General features: G+C 33.4%; 1 pseudogene across 1 annotated transcript; it reads right to left on the bottom strand.

Annotated features, from left to right (window-relative positions):
• Positions 1-4,872: 4,872 nt before the first annotated feature.
• LOC149529054 (pentatricopeptide repeat-containing protein At2g22070 pseudogene) lies at positions 4,873-11,807 on the bottom strand (annotated as a pseudogene). Its single transcript, XR_016358983.1, has 2 exons — positions 8,341-11,807; positions 4,873-5,143 (listed from the first exon to the last, which is right to left on the bottom strand). The product of XR_016358983.1 is annotated as a pentatricopeptide repeat-containing protein At2g22070 pseudogene (transcript).
• Between the last annotated feature and the right edge of the window lie 6,994 nt (positions 11,808-18,801).

Here is an 18,801-nt window from a genome sequence, read left to right as displayed (position 1 = left end):
GGTGAGGATCAAGGTGAAGTCTATATTAGGGTTCATATCATGGTAGGATTGAAACTAATGTTAGGGTTAACATTGAAATTATGATTAGGGGTAAGGTGAAGATTTATATTTGGTCATGATTGTGGTTTGTGCTAGGATTAGGGTCTAAGCTATGATTAATTTTATGATTGTACCTTTAGGGTTAGGGTTTTGTTTAAGTTTATGATTATGGTTACAACTATGGTTTATGGTTCAAGTTTAAAGTTGGGAATGTGATTAGGATCAGGGATTAGTAAAATTTTTAAGAGTTCGGTTATAGGTTTACACCATGGTTAGGACCTTGGGACTGGATTTAGAGTTTAATATCATGGTTATCCATATAGGTAGGTTTAGGATTTTGATCAATATTTTGGAGTTTTTTTTTACATTATGGTTAAGGGTTAGATTTTAGGGTTAGGACTATAACCAATATTAGTGTGTAGGTTTTTGGTTTAGATTATGGTTTGGACTGAGATTTTCGTTATATCAATAGGGATATGTTTTAGTGCTATAATTATAGTTTAATGTTGGATTATAGTTATATTGTACATCATTGTTGGGGCTAGGGCTAAGGTAGGGGTTGTTGTTAGGGTTAACTAACAACTATGGTTTATGGTTCAAGTTTAAAGTTGGGAATGTGATTAGGATCAGGGATTAGTAAATTTTTTAAGAGTTCGGCTATAGGTTTACACCATGGTTAGGACCTTGGGACTGGATTTAGAGTTTAATATCATGGTTATCCATATAGGTAGGTTTAGGATTTTGATCAATATTTTGGAGTTTTTTTTTACATTATGGTTAAGGGTTAGATTTTAGGGTTAGGACTATAACCAATATTAGTGTGTAGGTTTTTGGTTTAGATTATGGTTTGGACTGAGATTTTCGTTATATCAATAGGGATATGTTTTAGTGCTATAATTATAGTTTAATGTTGGATTATAGTTATATTGTACATCATTGTTGGGGCTAGGGCTAAGGTAGGGGTTGTTGTTAGGGTTAACTAAGGATGACAATTAGGATGGTTTATCTTTTCAAGTAGAAAAAAAAACTCATATTGATTCAAAAACAAAGAAATTATACTTCGAAAATATTTTTCTATGTCATAATAGATTCATTTATTTTAATTATTGTATTAGTTAATTAGTTGTTTGATGTTTCAAAGTAAACATGGCTTATTTTATTTAAATTTAAATAATATTATTGTTTTGAATTGAATTTAGCTTAATTGTTAATGATCATATTTATATTTCTAATATTAACTCCAATTTGATCAAAGAACAAATATATTTTTGGAATTTTTGTAAACGAACTTGCTTAACACTTCCCTATTTCAAAGTTAATAAAATATCATTTCTATTGTCTTAGATTTGAGAGTAAGTATATTAAATAAGTAATAATAAATGAACATTATGATTAATATATTTCTAAAATAAAAATATATTACTTAAAAACTTGTTTACTTTAAATGAATAAAGTACTCATTTACTTGTAAATTTTAAAAATAGAAATTAGTCTACATATATATAAAATATTTATTCTTTTTCCTATTTGCATACAAATTAATTAAAATCTAAACTTTAAACTACATAAATATTTTTAAAATATATATCCATCAATAAATAGTTTAGAATAAAGTAAAATCTAAAAATTAGACACATATAGAATCTTTTTAATTTCTATATACATGTTTTTCTAATTTATTTCTACAAACATGCAACTGATATTTCTATTATCCATTTTTTTCCATTCTAAAAAAATCTAGATGTAAATAGAATTTTTTTAGATGCATGCAATCTTTCTAATTTTTTCTACATACATATATTAACATTTCTATTTTATATTTTGTTTTTACATTATTTTTATTTCAATCAAAATATGTAGATGTAAATAGAATTCTTTTCAAAAAAATTTATTTAAATTTAAATAACATTATTGTTTGGAACTGAATTTAGCTTAATTGTTAATGATCATATTTATATTTCTAATATTAACTCCAATTTGATCAAAGACCAAATATATTTTTGGTATTTTTGTAAACGAACTTGCTTAACACTTCCCTATTTCAAAGTTAATAAAATATCATTTCTATTGTCTTAGATTTGAGAGTAAGTATATTAAATAAGTAATAATAAATGAACATTATGATTAATATATTTCTAAAATAAAAATATATTACTTAAAAACTTGTTTACTTTAAATGAATAAAGTACTCATTTACTTGTAAATTTTAAAAATAGAAATTAATCTACATATATATAAAATATTTATTCTTTTTCCTATTTGCATACAAATTAATTAAAATCTAAACTTTAAACTACATAAATATTTTTAAAATATATATCCATCAATAATTAGTTTAGAATAAAGTAAAATCTAAAAATTAGACACATATAGAATCTTTTTAATTTCTAGATACATGTTTTTCTAATTTATTTCTACAAACATGCAACTGATATTTCTATTATCCATTTTTTTCCATTCTAAAAAAATCTAGATGTAAATAGAATTTTTTTAGATGCATGCAATCTTTCTAATTTTTTCTACATACATATATTAACATTTCTATTTTATATTTTGTTTTTACATTATGGTTATTTCAATCAAAATATCTAGATGTAAATAGAATTCTTTTCAATAAATCTAGATGTATATAGAATTCTTTTAATTTTTTACATACATAAAATCTTTCTAATTTTTTTCTACATACATAAAAGAATAATTTCTATTTTCTATTTTAGAAAAAAAGCTATCATAAAGATTGATAAAAAAATTGATTGCATATGCATTCTTTAGTTTGTGCACTAAATGCACAAAATAAATTGTATAGATTAAAACTTCCCGTGCTGGGCACGGGAATATACAATAGAAATATCAGTTACCAAGAATAGTCGGCCATAAGCAATCAAATCTTAAACTCTGCAAAATTTCTTGCAAGCAATCTTTGTTCTGTCTTCGGCTGAAAAGGAAAAAAAGAATTTCAGATCTGAGATTGTTTAGATTTCCCTATTCGATTCAAAAAGCCATGGAAGTCACCGCAATTACATCTCCAAGAGGCCTAATGTGCCTTGATTCAGTACCCACATGCTTATCTCCAAGAAAAACTCTGCACAAGTCCTCCAGTGGCCTCAATTTCGGTCATATGAACAGAATTCTAAATCTAAATGAAATTAATTAAAATTGAAATATAAATCAAAGTAGAATATTATAACTAATTTTGAATTTCAATTTACTTCTACATCTAAATCTAAATGAAAATGTAAATAAAAAATAGAAATCTCACTTGCAAAAATGTTACTCCAAAACTTCAATTTACTCATATTCAAAAACTCCAATCTAATCCTCCAATAACCTCCACCTCTTCCTTCTTACAAAAACATAAAATGAAAATGAAATGAGGAGCCTTGGTTTTATAACTTCTGAGAGGCTCCTCGTATCCCCCAACAGACGTCTCTTCACATTCCACGAATTTGTTTCAAATTCTCCCACTCCCCGCAAAAAAAAAGCATGAATGTGCATGCAAAATTATATTTAACAAAAAAAAAAATCATATTGAAATTATTTTGCCCCAATTTTTTCGGGCCCTATTTTTTCGGGTCCTACTTTTTCGGGCCCTACTTTTTCGAGCCTATTATTTCGGCCTCCATTTGGCTTCCTATTATTTCGGCCAGCTATTATTTCAGGAATTCTTTTTTAATATTTAATTTGGAAGTTTGTAACTGCTCCCAATTCTTTTTTATTGACAAGGAATCTTGGCATATTCCCGTGCTGGGCATTTGTGCTGCCATTGTATAGAACGCCTCTCGGCGTAATAAATAGAATTTCTACTTTTTATTTTTAAAATTAATCATGAGTTATAAAATAATAAAATTAAAATATAGATAAGAATATAATGTTTCTATATTTATTTTTTTGTCTATGCAAAATAATATCTGTTTTCTTTTTCTTTTTCTTTATATATAAAACATTTCAAAATTTATAAGGGATATAAAAATCTATTTTTAGTTATTAAATTAATAACAATTAATTTAAAAATAATTAAACTTTAAGATTTACAATTGTCACACACAAAAATTAAGAACCAATATTTTTCTCTTGACTTCTAGTGGCAACATCACACTTCTAACTTTCCCTCATACATTGGAAATAATTTTCCAATAGATCTTTATTATTACCATTTGCAGACTATTATTATTTTTTTTGATGGAGATTCAGCTTTTTCCATTCTGTCAAATTCGCCCGGGACATGATCCTGGCCTCATCCCTTTTAGATGTCGGATGCACTCAGCAAGACTTGATCCGTGGTGGGCTCTTTGTAAGCCTTTCAACTTCACCGGTAGACCAAGGGCCCTTTGACACACACTATTATTGAAGTGAATGAAATAGACAATAGAAAACAACAGTAACTGTCTTATGTACAAGATTGAAATGAATTTGTTAAGAAGGCTTTTGAAACTTTCAAGCTAATGTAAACATGCATTAAACACTGTTTCATTAACCTTTGCCAGCATCCTGTTGGCATGTGATAAAATGGAACCCTGTTATAACATAGGAACCTTCGAAAAGGGCACAGACATCCATCAGAGGATAATGGAAAGTGATTTTTTTGTCAAATGCTGTGATAGAAATGTTTGCTAGATATGTGTGTATACGATATCACACTAAAAATTTCTATCGAATACATGCATGCAAAATATGAAGTCATAAACATAGCAGCTGAAGAGGGTTTACAAAATCTCAAGCAAATGAAAGCATGTGTAAAGCTGATTCAACAACCTTTGCCAGGACAATATCAACCCAACAATTTTTTAAGATATTCAATTTAATGATTGGATACTGGACGCGTGCAAGCTCTCCTTCATAAAAATGGTATTAATCAATATAAAGTTCATCAAATCTTTAATAGAGAAAGTGTACCATAAAACTTCCAATGTTAAGATGTGAAGGTTACATGGCCTATCCCAAAAGACCATAGCAGCAATGCCGATTAATCAGGACAAAAATATAACTACATGGGATGTATGCCACAAATCCTCTGATCTTTCACAAGGGCAGCAAATTAGAACCAATGATCTTGTTCAAACTCGAGGGTTTCAGAGGTACTCAAAATTTCTGTTCATCTGCAACTCTGTCCAATGTACATAATGTATCAGTAACGTGTATTAATGCAAATGAAAAACGTACAATATGTATTCAACAAAAGAAGATATGGGTGTATCAGATAGAAAGAGCACTGCCATGGTTGAATATGAATCCTGCCCTGAAAAGCTATACTTGAATTCAAATTAAATCAGAATATGTACTGCACGCAGGCGTTTGTAATCCAATAATCTTGCACTTCCATTTGTTTGATATTTTCTAAATAGATTAACTAATTCCTTTCTCTTAGAGCTTCACAATAGATTAAAAGTAAATAAGTATATATACAAATTTTCTAAGAATTATAATAAAATATTTGCTTTCCAACTTCCTATCCCTTAGATTCAACTTCCAACTCCTATTCTCTCACCCTAGATATATGAAAAAACATTGATATAGTTACCTTCGTTACCAGTTATAATAATAATATATTTATCTATTTTTGCTAGTATTTAATATCCCATTATGAGTTCATGAGACACAATATTTCCTTCTACTGACGCTCTCCAGGTTGGTCCAAACTATGGGCTTCTAGATTTCAATTATCTTCCTTGTGACTTTTAGGCCTTAAACCATGACATTCTCTTTAACTTCTAGTTCAGAATTGTAGGGGTGCAATATTTCTCATAATAGGTTCTATAAAATTATGGTGCACAGTTTAGACAAGAAACTCACAGGACTAAGAATTGACCACTTCCACTTTCTTAGGGCAGTATTGGATATTAGTGCATAGGAATACACAAAGTATTTACTATAAGGGTTTTTTGATGAACTGCACGTCTTCCTATATGCAGTTCCAAACATCAGTACTTCCATTTGGGGGTCTATGGCCGGTGTATGATAAAAAATAAGAAGATTTTCCTTTCTTGGTGGAAGTCTTTTGATTGGTAAATTCATTGTTCACCCTAGGTGCACATATTCCCGTTTGATTGGTAACTTCATTGTTCACCTTAGCTGCACATATTCCCTTAGAAATGACATTTATTAAGATTGTAAGATGAATCAATAAGCGGACACGCAAAGTGAACACCTTCAACATAATTCATCTTATATTAAAAATTCCTTATTTGGGAAGCACTTTAATAGTTTGGGGAACATAGATGGCTTGGTAATCCTCAATGGTACTGGCCAATTTTTGTGCTCTGGTCGTTTCACATGCTTCTCTATTGTTAGTGGATCTTCAATTGTTGAATATACAATTAGAATAAGCATCTTTGCTAGAAACTACGGGCCTTAAAGTTTCATCCTTCTCCTATCCTTCCCATTTGTTGACCTTTTTCTTAATCTTTTCTGCAATTACTTTGATCCCTCTATTGTTCCTAACTTTACTAGACCCCGAAAAAGTACCAGTAAGGTAAAACTTGAGAGTTTTAAGTTCAATTCATTTGAGATTATAAGAGTTGAAGTGCGAAAAATAGAATGGAATAGTAAGTGTATATTTATATAAGGATGCAACAGATTTTGATGTAGGTGAAGGAAAGTTGGTAAAGGTGAAGGACTCTGAAGAAGAAGTTATGAAAACCATTAATTTACATATATTTGTTTATACCGACTTGTGTGGATGAGCAGGCAGGAAGATTTTGGTGGAGGTAGTAAGTTTATAGGGGGGTAGATTCCACAAAGGCGAAGAGAAGAGGAGAAAGAACATTGTGGAGGGCGGTAAATGGTGGATGCAAATTGCAAGAGTAAAGAAGAGTAGTCAGCAGAGTTTCTGGAGAAAGATGACAGTTGTGCCAGCAAGATGGTGAAAGAAAAGAAAAAAAGAAGATTTCTTGTGCATTTGTCACAGCGATGGAGTTTATTGTAGATTGTTCACAATCTCAAAGGATGATTCTATTACCCAACTCCATTTGATGAGCACTGCTCATAAGTTTCCAACCCAGTATGTCTGATGTAGAAGCATCACAAGGAAACGAGAAATCTGTATTGCCAAATGTCCGATCTTTTAAAGTTTACTCTACTGATGACATGGTAGTTGAAGATGAAGCATTAATAAATAGTTGCAAGAATATTGACTTGAAAGGATAGGCTAATGAAAATGAATCCATTAAAAAAAACTCAAGGATTTGAAGAGGCAAAGAATAAAAAGACAGAAAAAGACGTGGAGGAATTTACATAAGAAGCTGAAGAATATAACATAAAGAGGACAAAACGTTGCATATGAAAGGAATAGGTATGCATAAAAGACTAGAAAGTAGAGGAAAGCAGGATAAGGATGCACATGAAATGGCATTGGGTTTATTTTAAATGACATACATTTGGGATTATGGGACAGAATGACAGAGAGCGCTAAAATAGGAATAAAATAATTATGTTGCAGATTAAGGCCATAAGAAAAGAGAATGATTGAAAGGGCACATAGCAATATTTAGTGAGCACCAGGATTAATTTCATTTAAGAAATATTGCAGATTTGAAGGTGATTAATAGTCCATGAAGTAAGAAAGGCAGCAAGGAAAATGAGGAAGGCATCGCAAGATTCTAGTTCAGTGTAAGAGAGTTTGCAGAGCAAGGAGGACTGTGTGGGTGTGAGAAGAAAGAGATGAGTAACACCAAATAACAATTTAAAACTGAATCAGTGGAAGATTCAAAGGAGGGATTTTGTCAAAAGAGAGTGCTTGGCAGAAAAAGTGAAATAAGGAGCGCAAGCAAGGAAAACATACAAAATAGAGCAGAATAAGAGAAGAGATGAAATGAATGAGTAGGAAATGAGTGCAATTATGAATTGGGGTTTGCAGAGCAGAGAAGAACAAAAGTGTAAAGAAAGAAGAGAATATGGGGAGTCTGACAAAGAATGCAGATTTGAAGCCATATTTCTGTAATTTGTAATTTGCTTGATATTGCAAGTATTCACATGATTTACATTAAGTTTTTCAGTTTGGAGATTTAATAGAATTTTGTGGCATAATGCTTGTATTGAGTCTGTAGCTGGGAGAATAGGCATATCCCCAACTCCTTTTGTGTCAGAGATTTTTAATGTACCATTCCTATATTAACAGATGCACTATGATAAAAAAAAATTCTTTTGATCATGCACATAAATTTCTAAATAAAACCAAATTGAAATCCACTTAAAATTAAACTAGCCTATTAGCTCTCTTAGAAACCAGAAGGATGTGAGGCAACAGTAGATACATGTCATCATGAATGAACAAAATCGCACTGCCATATATATACATTTGCATACCTAATTTGGCATACACAATAACACAGTTTGGAGTACAGAACCATGAAAAGATGTTTCTCTCTCCATCATCTCCAAGCAATGGACTGTTGGTGACTTCGTTTCACATCTAAGACCACCAAGCATCTTTCTATATCCTTCAAGCATTAAGCTTGTTTTTCTTTCCCACTCTCCTTCAGCCGTTCTATAATGGACAAAGAGTGGAGTAAAGAACTATGAAAAGATCCTCTTCCCATCATCTCCAAGTGTTGATCTGATCATGAAGTGCGTAATATTCCCCGACAGTCAAGCGTCTTTCCATTTCCTTCAGGCAATGATTTTAATTTTGTTTATCTCATTCTGCACCTCCCGTTTGCTGCTAATTGCTGAATGCCACAAGTCATCCATAGTAACATAAAACAGGGATTTCCCAAATACCCCATCCATATATATGGGCGGTGATGTATATTGCATGCAATAAACCTGTTTCAGAAAGCCATCAGTATTTTTTAAAATCTTCAAATTCTTAGAATACTGAATTTCTAGAAAATGGAAATTAAGCCTGGCCCTTTCTTTATCGGTGCTGATCTGATAGGAAGCACATTGGTATTGTGCAAGCCTATGTTTACAGATTTCTTTACTTGGCATCACCAATAATCTCCGCAAGAACATTGTCCTTGCTTGAAATGGTGGAACCGGTTCGCATCTCTCACAACAATTATTCTTCCAACAATCTTGGAGATTAACTTGGTTGCAGTGTGGCAGTTAACACAGACTCGAAGGTTTTTGACAACCCTAATAGTTGTTCCAGGAGGTGTGTTTAACAACCCAAAAGCAATTGCTAACTTCTCACTATGGTGATAGATGAATAATTCTTTCTCCTCCTCCTCCACATCATTCTGTAGAAGATTTGAATCTTGCAAATACCCTTCCACCTTCATCTCCCAAGACAATTTCTCCAACTTTGTATAGATTTCGTGTGTCTGTGGGTGTGATCTATCTCCTACACAAAAAGCATGTAACATTTTTTGGTCTTCAATCCAGCTACATCCTGGTATCTTTTTTATTTCTCGGTTTTTCATCAATCTCCTTATCATTTGAACATCACCCCACCTGCCCGAGTCTGCATGAATGTTTGATAAAAGGATATAAGTTGCAGGATTATTAGGGTCCAGCTCAAGGAGAAGACTTGCTGCAAATTCTCCTAGCGTTATATTCTTATGCAGTCTACAGGAGCCAAGCAAACTTGTCCAAACTACCACCGTAGGCTTAACTGGCATTTTGATGATAAAGTTTAGAGTTTCCTCAAGATAGCCAGCACGGCAAAGGACATCAACCATGCGCACGTAATGATCAATCGTGGGTATAATGCAAGAACTGTCACTCATGCTATTAAAATATTTACATCCTTCGTCTACTAAACCTGCATGGCTGCATGCAAATAAAACACAAGCAAAACTTACATGATCAGGATATGCTCCTGACTGCTTCATTTGTTCAAAGAGTTTGAGAGCATCAATGCAAAATCCATTTTGTGCATATCCTGCCACCATGGCATTCCACGAGATAACATTTCTCTGAGGTGTTTTGTTAAATAATTCGCGTGCCTTGTGAATGCTTCCACATTTTGCATACATGTCTATAAGGGCATTTGCAACTACAACATCTGCCATATATTCATTTTCAATTATGCTTTGGTGGATGTCCATACCCTGTTCTAAGGATCCTAGTTTGGCACAGGCCGGGAGGATGCTGACAAAGGTTGTGGAGTCCGGCTTTAAACTTTCTGATTGCATTTTCTTAAAAGTTTGCAAGGCTTTTTCAGAAAACCCATTTTGTGCATATCCTGCAATCATAGTATTCCATGAGACAATGTTTCGTTCCTGCATTTTGTCAAATACCTTGGATGCCTTCTGTATGCTTCCACACTTTGCATACATGTCTACCATGATACTAACAAGTACGACATCAGACATATATCCATTCTCGATCATGCTTTTATGAATATCCATGCCCGGTTCTAAAGATCCCAGTTTGGCACAGGCTGGGAGAATGCTGGCAAAGGTTGTGGGATCTGGCTTAACCCCTGCCGAACGCATTTGCTTGAAAAGTTCCAGGGCTTTTTCAAGAAAACCATTTTGTGCATATCCTGCAATCATTGCAGTCCATGTGACAACATCCTTTCGAGGCATTTTGTCAAACAGCACACGAGCCTTGGGTATGCTTCCAGATTTTACATACAAGTCTATCAGAGCATTAACAACTACGATTTCTGATAAAATTCCATTTTCAATTATTGATTGATGGATTTTCATCCCTTGTACTAAACCTTCCATTTCGGCACAGGCTGAGAGAATGCTGGAAAAGGTTGTGGCATTCGGGGTTAAATCAGCCGCGTGCATTTGTTTAAAGGCATCCAAAGCGTTTTCAACAAACCCATTTTGTACATATCCTGCAACCATGGCATTCCATGAGATGATATCCGGACGAGGCATTTCATTGAAAAGCCTTAAAGCCTCGTCGAGAAAACCATTTTGTGTGTATCCTGCAATCATCGCATTCCAAGAAACCTCATTTCTATGGGGTATTTTGTCAAACAGTTCACGTGCCTTGTATATTGTTCCACATTTCGCATACATATCTACCAGGGCATTTACAACTACTACATCTGACAAAAAACCCCTTTCAATTATGCTTCCATGCATGTTAATACCCTGTTCCAGGGCTCTAATTTTGGCACAGGCAGGGAGTATGCTGGCAAAAGTGAACCGATCCGGTTGAACACCTGTTCGTTGCATTTGGTGAAACAATGCCAATGCCTCGCGAGGAAACCCATGTCTTCTGTAAGCTGCAATGATCGCATTCCATGAGAATCCGTCTCGTTCTTTCATGTTGTCAAATGCTTTCCGAGCATCGGCCAAATTTTCGCACTTGACATACATGTTGACAAGCTTAGTTTGAATAAATCTACATTTAGCAAATGAAAATCCCCTTTGGATGACGAGAGAGTGGATTTGTTTACCTTGTAAAATCGCATTCTGAGCAATGCATGTTTGCAATAGTTGAAGATATGTAGAAGTGTCTCGAGGGGGATTGTAGGTGGTAAGTAGAATGTGCAGCGCTTCCTTCAACTGGCCCTCTCTGCATAATGCTGTCACTTTGAGATTGCGAATCGAAATCACAGACAAAGACATTGTACGATCATAACCGACGAGCTGGAAATGCGCATTTTTAATCAAGCTACTCCAACCACAACTGAGTATATGCGAATTCTCTTTAATGGCTTACAAATTCTCGAGAGAGTTGTTGAAAGGGTGTGCAATCACAATAATAACTTAATCTTCAACATGGTAAAAGGACTGACAGTTTCAAATTTGTAATTTTTGAAGAGTCTAAATATAAATTAGAATGCCATTTACAGGTTTTACACTTCTGAACAAGTGTTCAGTCAGTTCTCAGAAATTAGTAAGACAAATGATCTGATTATCATCCGAGATATACAGATTATAATCTTCGATTTCCGTAGCTGAAAATGGTTATAGGAATGAATCTTTCTGTAGGCCACAAGCTATACATAATGTACAATATGTAAGAGTACCATTTGTAGCCCCAAAAAAAAAGTGCAATGTTTTAGTCAATAGTGAAATATATTTATTATTATATTATTATTATTTAAATAGAATTAAATAATAAATAGGAATGTGCATTTATTTCTTTATTCTTTCTGTTTGAGTGAAAGATATAGTGAACAAGAGGTGAATCCAATTATTTTGTAAGACAATTGACTTGAATTTTTAGTCTTTGCTTTATTTCAAAGTAAGTTTCTTCAATTGGTCTTCCTCTTTTTTTCTTAGATTCGTGTGTGGATTAGTATGCATTTTTTAGTACATGTCGAATAACTTTAGTAGAATGCAAATGTTGTTTAATGATTTGACTCTTTTATATAGTTGTGAATGTCAAGCTTTGTCTCTCTATTCTGCCAATGTCGATAGTTGCTTTTTGTATTGTTAGGCCTTGGAATTTTATGGATTGTTATAGCCCATGCCATGACGAGTGGTATTTGCCTTCGACTATCTAGTGACATGGGAATGATTGCCACAATCGTGGGGTCTTCTTCATTCCATAGTGGATTGTAGTCAATCCTCGCTACACCATCCTTATTATCTGGTGGGTTAGACCCAGAGTTGTAAGCAATATGAACTATTTTGTTGAGAGCTCCATTTACCAACCCTACTTGCATTCATATGTTTGTTGTCAACATGATGTGTTGGTCTTCACAAAGTAGGATCTTCTTCTCAAGTCATTCATCAATATTGACTTTGTCTAGTGTGCTTCTAGTACTTGTTACCACACTTAGTGCAATTGGATAGTTTAACAATTTCAACATTTTCCTATGATGATGTCTAACTAGGTCATTAGTAGAAAATAGGTGCATTGACTTGTCAAAATTTTCTTTTACATTTGATGTCATTTGTGTGTTTGTGCATGTCATTAAGAGTTCCTAATCTTCCTACCTTCATTCAGCTTCTCTAATATTCTTTAACAACTGTTGAAATTGTCCTCATTCTAAAGTTTCATCTTTTTGTTGATATATAGTCTTTAAGGTGATTAGTGTCATGAATTGTTCCCATGATGTTCTTGCAATTGAGTATAATTCATAAATAAGCTTGTATAGTACAAGTGGTAATTGTGTTAAGTCACTGACAAGGATTATGAACATCCCACCAAAGTACATATGTTGATTGTGAGGGAATGCTTGCCTCTTCTACTATCAACTTTTTAGTAATAGTTTTGGCCCTACAAAGCTCAGTTCATCCATTAGAATGAATCTTATGTCCTATAGTTCCTCCTAAAACATTGTCAATGCTTGCTAATAGGAATTTTGATCACTGAATGTATATTTGTTGCTTGTATGTTGAATGCAAAGACACTCATAGGGGCAGTGTGAGAACTTGCATTTCCCCCCTTGCATCTCATTATTGAGTGCATTTCTTATGCAAGCTATCAAGTAATACTTTCTTGTACCTATCGTTCCATGGATGATCATGTATAATGGTTGGTTAAAGGAACACTTATTATGGGTTTTTGTTTTCATGAGCACACCCTCCTATTGTTGTGACATCATATATTATGGTGTGTCAAGGGTAGATAAGCAACTCCCATCGCTTCCATTTTTCTTTCTCAAATTTATAAATTGGGTTCTTGTAGCATGTAAATGCTCATGCATCTCATTTTGATCCCATTTATTGATCTTGTCAAAATCATGCCTACTAGGCATTTCAAGTTCATCTAGGCAAATACAACTACTTGAGATCCCCATCCGTGAAAATAATTTCCATTCATTTAGCTCTACCATTTATTTTATTTCTTTACCATTCTCACTCTTATATTCTGAGATTGCTTCCTCTTGGGTAACACAAACAACATGCAATACTTCATATCCACTTGTAGACATCTTCTCTAGTTTGCAATTAGTGAATCACTACTAAATACGATTTTAGTCCCTATGTTATAATACTATTTGTATAAAAGTAATTTGCTCCAACAGAACAACTCAAATTGATATGAGTCCTCATCTGGGATGTTGTACAACTTTGGATAGATATTGATAATGGCTCTTATCTGCCTCTCCTTCAACTTGCATTATCTATGCTTTGCTGAACATGTGTTTGTAGATTCGAGCAATATTGTCACCTCGAGTTCTATAGGGTGTTCAATGTACATTTGTAAGTAGGTAGATTGCATTTGTCTTTCACTTGTATCTTTGGTTATTCATTGGAACACTTTTCGGCCAATGTTTTAAAGTTGGAAAAGGACAACTTCAAATGACAAGGGGTAGTTTTTGAAGCATGTTACATGTCTCTTGTACCCCTATATCTCATTTGACAATAATTTCTATCATGAATTTTTGATATGTTGCAAGGGTTGGACTATCATCTTGTTGGGATGCTGATATTGTTGCTAACATATTAGTGCAACTCTCTGATTGTTTTTCTTCCTTTGAGGCATTCGTTTCAATGTACTTTAGAACACATGATCATGAGATTACAGGTTGACAATCTATGCTATCTCTCCATGTTGATATCATATCTCAATTGTGTATGTGCAACCTATAATCATTTCTTGCATTTTTTTTTTACACTCCATTATTGTTGCATGATAAGGTAGAAATACTATGTTCTTTTCACAAAGCTTTGTATCGACATTCTATTTTTTTCCCTTTCTTTTGTAGGTAGGTGTGTAGATGCTTAAAATTGTCCCAAACAATATATTAATTAATTTAATATATCATGTAACACCTTAATTAATTGTTTAATGATCAATTATATTTGTTACATTATTCTACCTATTTAGTTTAATTTATTTAATTAAATATATTAATTTCCTTAAAGTATTCAAATTAAATTCAAATACACCCCCCTAAACACACTATTAAATTAAATCCTAAATCCTACCTAAAGCCTAGTCTACTACCCATCACTTTCATCACTCTTAAGCCTACCACTAGTTAATCCCACATAATTAGATAAAATACATTTTAATCCCCTTTTAGCCCCTAAGTGGTTGCTCACACATGTGTGAGCAACTCATCCCAAAAAGGCCACCCACCTTCCTTAAATTATCCAAACAGATTCTTACACCTTTGTCCCCTACTCCTTTCCCTAAGGTTTCTCACAAACATGTGAGCAAACCTTGAGCCACTCAAACTGTAAAGGCTTCTTTTGACTTTTTCATGGATTTTCCTTTAGCCACATCTCTCCCTTGTGTTACCTATGTGGATTCCACATAGATGCTACCTCCTCAAGGTCTTCCTCAAGCCTATAAATAAGACCCTTGTCTCAAGCATTTCTCATCTCCCTCATTTTCATTGTTATCATGCTAGTTTAGTGATAGAGTTTTTAGATATTTTTATGTATTGTGCTAACCTTTGGTAGTTGTTTTAGATTCATCTCTTTCCATTGGTAATCTTTTTTTTCTTCTTCTTGCAACCATTTCCATTATCCTTTGAATGCTCTCAATAATGGTTACTTCCATAGCCATCTCTTGAAGCATTCTTGATCATTTTTAGCATCGTTTCATCCACATTTTATATCATTTATCGATATTGGGATTCATCATAGTTGTGTTTGGGGAGAGCACATTCACATCTCTAAATCTTGAGCATGCCAAAAATTCCTTTGGATGCACTTGTTGAGCTGCTTTAAGGTTGTGTGGGACTCTTTATTTTGGTTGCATTTAGGTTAGTAAAACTCAAGTTTGTTAGTTTTTTGATTAAATTTGATATTGATATACTTGTACAACTAACATTTTCCTTGTTTAAGTGTGCTTCCAATAGGTATGTTTTTCATGTATGTATTTTGGCGTGCTTGGTGGGATCCACATCCTTTTTCCCATTAAAAATTTGATTAAAAACTTGTCACTTTATGGGAGAATTGTGCTTTGGCGTCTCAACTTATACAAAGTGTTTTCTTCATAGATGAATTGTTGTCTGCACATTTTGGCATCTTCTCGGTTTGGTGTCTATGCCTTCCCTCCACACAAGTGAAGTTTTACATGTGACCTTAATTTGTTGTGTCATCTACAAATTTTAGCATCTCTGAATTGTCATCTCTAATCATAAACTATCCTTTTTGAGTGTCATAACAAACATAAGGGGTTTTATAGTTTTTATTGCTTTTTTAGTGTTTTTGATAGTATTAGATTCAGGTCTTTAGCAGAAGTTCACATTCACACAATAAATCTAGGAAAAAAAATCTTTTGTTACATTAGTTTTCTATTGTAAAGCTTGTTATTTAACACTTTCGTCTACATAGTTTTTAGAATGTCATTTACATAGTTTGGCATCTCCATTGTTTGATGTCTATGAGTTCTTTATGTCATCTGCATCATTCAATAGAAGTATTAGGTATCAGTAGCTATTTTGGTCCTTTTGTCAATTACATTTTTCATTTTTTTTCATCTACGAAGCTTGGCGTCTTTGCCTGGCTTTTGGCATTTGTGCAATTTCTGCATTTTAGCTAATTTAAACACATTTTCAATTGATTTGTCTGGTTTGAGTATTTTATTTATAGAGTTACTAACCAAATTTCTTGTAGCTAATAGATTTGGAGGACTTTAGACTTAGGAAATAGAATGAACGTATATGATTAATCAATTGTCTTTGAATGAATGTTGCAAATGATCTTGCGATCCAAACAAAATCTTGAATGACTTAAGGCTAAATTTTTTCATCCAATCTTAAATGCCTTGAGGAATTAAGACACTTCCTTGGAATGCATGTTTAAGACTTAATAAAAAATACACTCTTGAATGCCTAAAGATAAAAATGGAATGCAATGAAATATTTTGATTTAGTTTAAAATACTTTCATTAAATCTTGAGTGCTTAAGGGACAAAGAAAAAATGGAAAATGACACATTTGGACTCAGTGTTTCAAATGAACACACTCAATTTTGAATAACTTAAAGGAATTTGTTCTTGTTCCCCCTAATTTCAAATATTTGACGATTTTTTTTCAAGCATGTGTGCATTGTCAAGCTGGAAAGAACCTTACATCTCAAACACAAGTGCCTTCAAGCATAATTAGTGAACTTAAAGCTTCAAATTAGGAATAAAAAATTGTCTTATGTGTTTGAAGGAGTGTTTTTCAACAACACCTTGTGCTCATTTAATTTATTGCAAACCATTAATTAAGTGATGCATGTAGCGGAAGTTGTTAGCAAGACAATCTGCAACAACTCTAGGAGTGCTTCTAGAGAGTTCTATCCTTTGGGAAATCCATATCCCCATTGGAGAGAGAGCTCAAACTAGTAAATCCCTCTGGTCAGAATATAAATGAATAGTAAGGAAAATATTTTCTCATCCCCCCAAGCTCATGTGAGGTGTGTTGATGGTAGCTAGAGGTAGAAAAAATTTCCTATGATATCGTCATGGTCAACTAGACTCTTAAGTGAGTCGCATAAGTACAAACTGATTGGGGGTGGGGGGAGGGGGGGGGGGGGGCTGTGGGACATCACGAATCTCATTATGAACTAATTAGTAGCCACCCTTTTATCCATGGTGTGCAATTTCTATGAGTGTATTTATACATAAGTTTAATCAGTGCAAGAGGAAACAAAATCCTCTAAAGGTACTCACCATTGTGCTCCCCTGGTATAGGCATAAGGCTACTTGGACTTCATTGCCAAGAGTTGTTGACGCCATAGAAAGGGGGCTTCTATTTGCCATACCTTGAAGGTTCTTTGACATTTAAGTTTGTCAATCAATTCTTGTATTGACTCACCTCTTAGATTGAGAGAGAAATATCACACTAGAACCAAGAGAGACCAAGATGTGGCCCTGTGAATAGCATATTGAAACCATTTGGCCTTAGAAATGAGTGTTTGAATTTTTCTTACTTGTACTAAACTAAACTATCACTTGCCTTACATTTGTCCACCAAGTTTCTTTGTCCCTAGTTGGATTATCTTTTACTATTGTATACACCGTGTCTTCCAAACTAAACATCAAACATAGTGAAAACAAGTTAAATGGTGAGTTGAACATTAGTGAGAAAATTGATTTGTGAGTGGGTCCTTTTTGGTTTGAATTTTTTTTTTCTTCAGTCCTTGTACTTAGTCCAAACATTTCAGGTTTTGTTCTTTCTATGTCCAAATTTGTCCAACATAAAAATATGAAACTATTAGAACCATTTGCCTACAAGGAAAGGAAAAACCTAGCACATAGTGGAAAATAATACCGATATGCCATCAAACACACCAAAGTTGAAGAAGATAGGGATGAATACTATGACAAAGTTGAGAACAATGCTAAACTCCTACAATGGTGCATGAAACCCAATGTTAATATACAATTTGTTTATCTAGTGAGACTTGATTAGAGTTCCTACATAGTAACCATACCATCCACATTTTCAAACAGTTTGTTGTAGGAGCATCCTAGGTGTAAGGGAAATCTTGTATCACCCAAAAAAAAATTTCCATTTCTAGTTTTGTATGTTCAATAAGGGATATTCTAGTGAAAAGTTGATGTTTGTGGAAGCTTGATAATTTTAGTAAGATGGTCTTATGTGCTCAAATTATTCTAATCTCTTATGTGGAGGTTCATCTTAGACATATCAGCTTGCCACATGAGTTTTATTGTCATATCATATGTATTAGTGTAGTTATTACAGATTTTTGGTATGAATTTTGGCTATCCAAACTTTAGGCTCAATGATTAAGGCCTAAATGACTCCGAAAGGAGGTCAAACCTCAACTATTAAATGCTTGGAAGATCACTTTCTATAGAACTTTAACTAAGGATTCTGAAATGGAGTTATAATAGCCCATTGGGTCAACAAATTTCTAATTATGGTCTCTAGAAGTGGGCCATTCGAAAATGTAAATTGTAAATCGTCTTGAGCAAATTATATGTGACAAAGTGTAATAAAATAATATAATATGAGGTTGATCTACCTCAAGCATTAGAGTTTAGTGTCTAGAA

The sequence above is a fragment of the Cupressus sempervirens genome, chromosome 11 (assembly GCF_028749045.1).
Source record: "Cupressus sempervirens isolate cs-2001-9-10 chromosome 11, ASM2874904v1, whole genome shotgun sequence".
In the NCBI taxonomy this organism is placed as follows: domain Eukaryota; kingdom Viridiplantae; phylum Streptophyta; class Pinopsida; order Cupressales; family Cupressaceae; genus Cupressus; species Cupressus sempervirens.
Note: the sequence above shows the minus strand (reverse complement) of the source record. Positions and strands in the feature narration are given on the sequence as shown.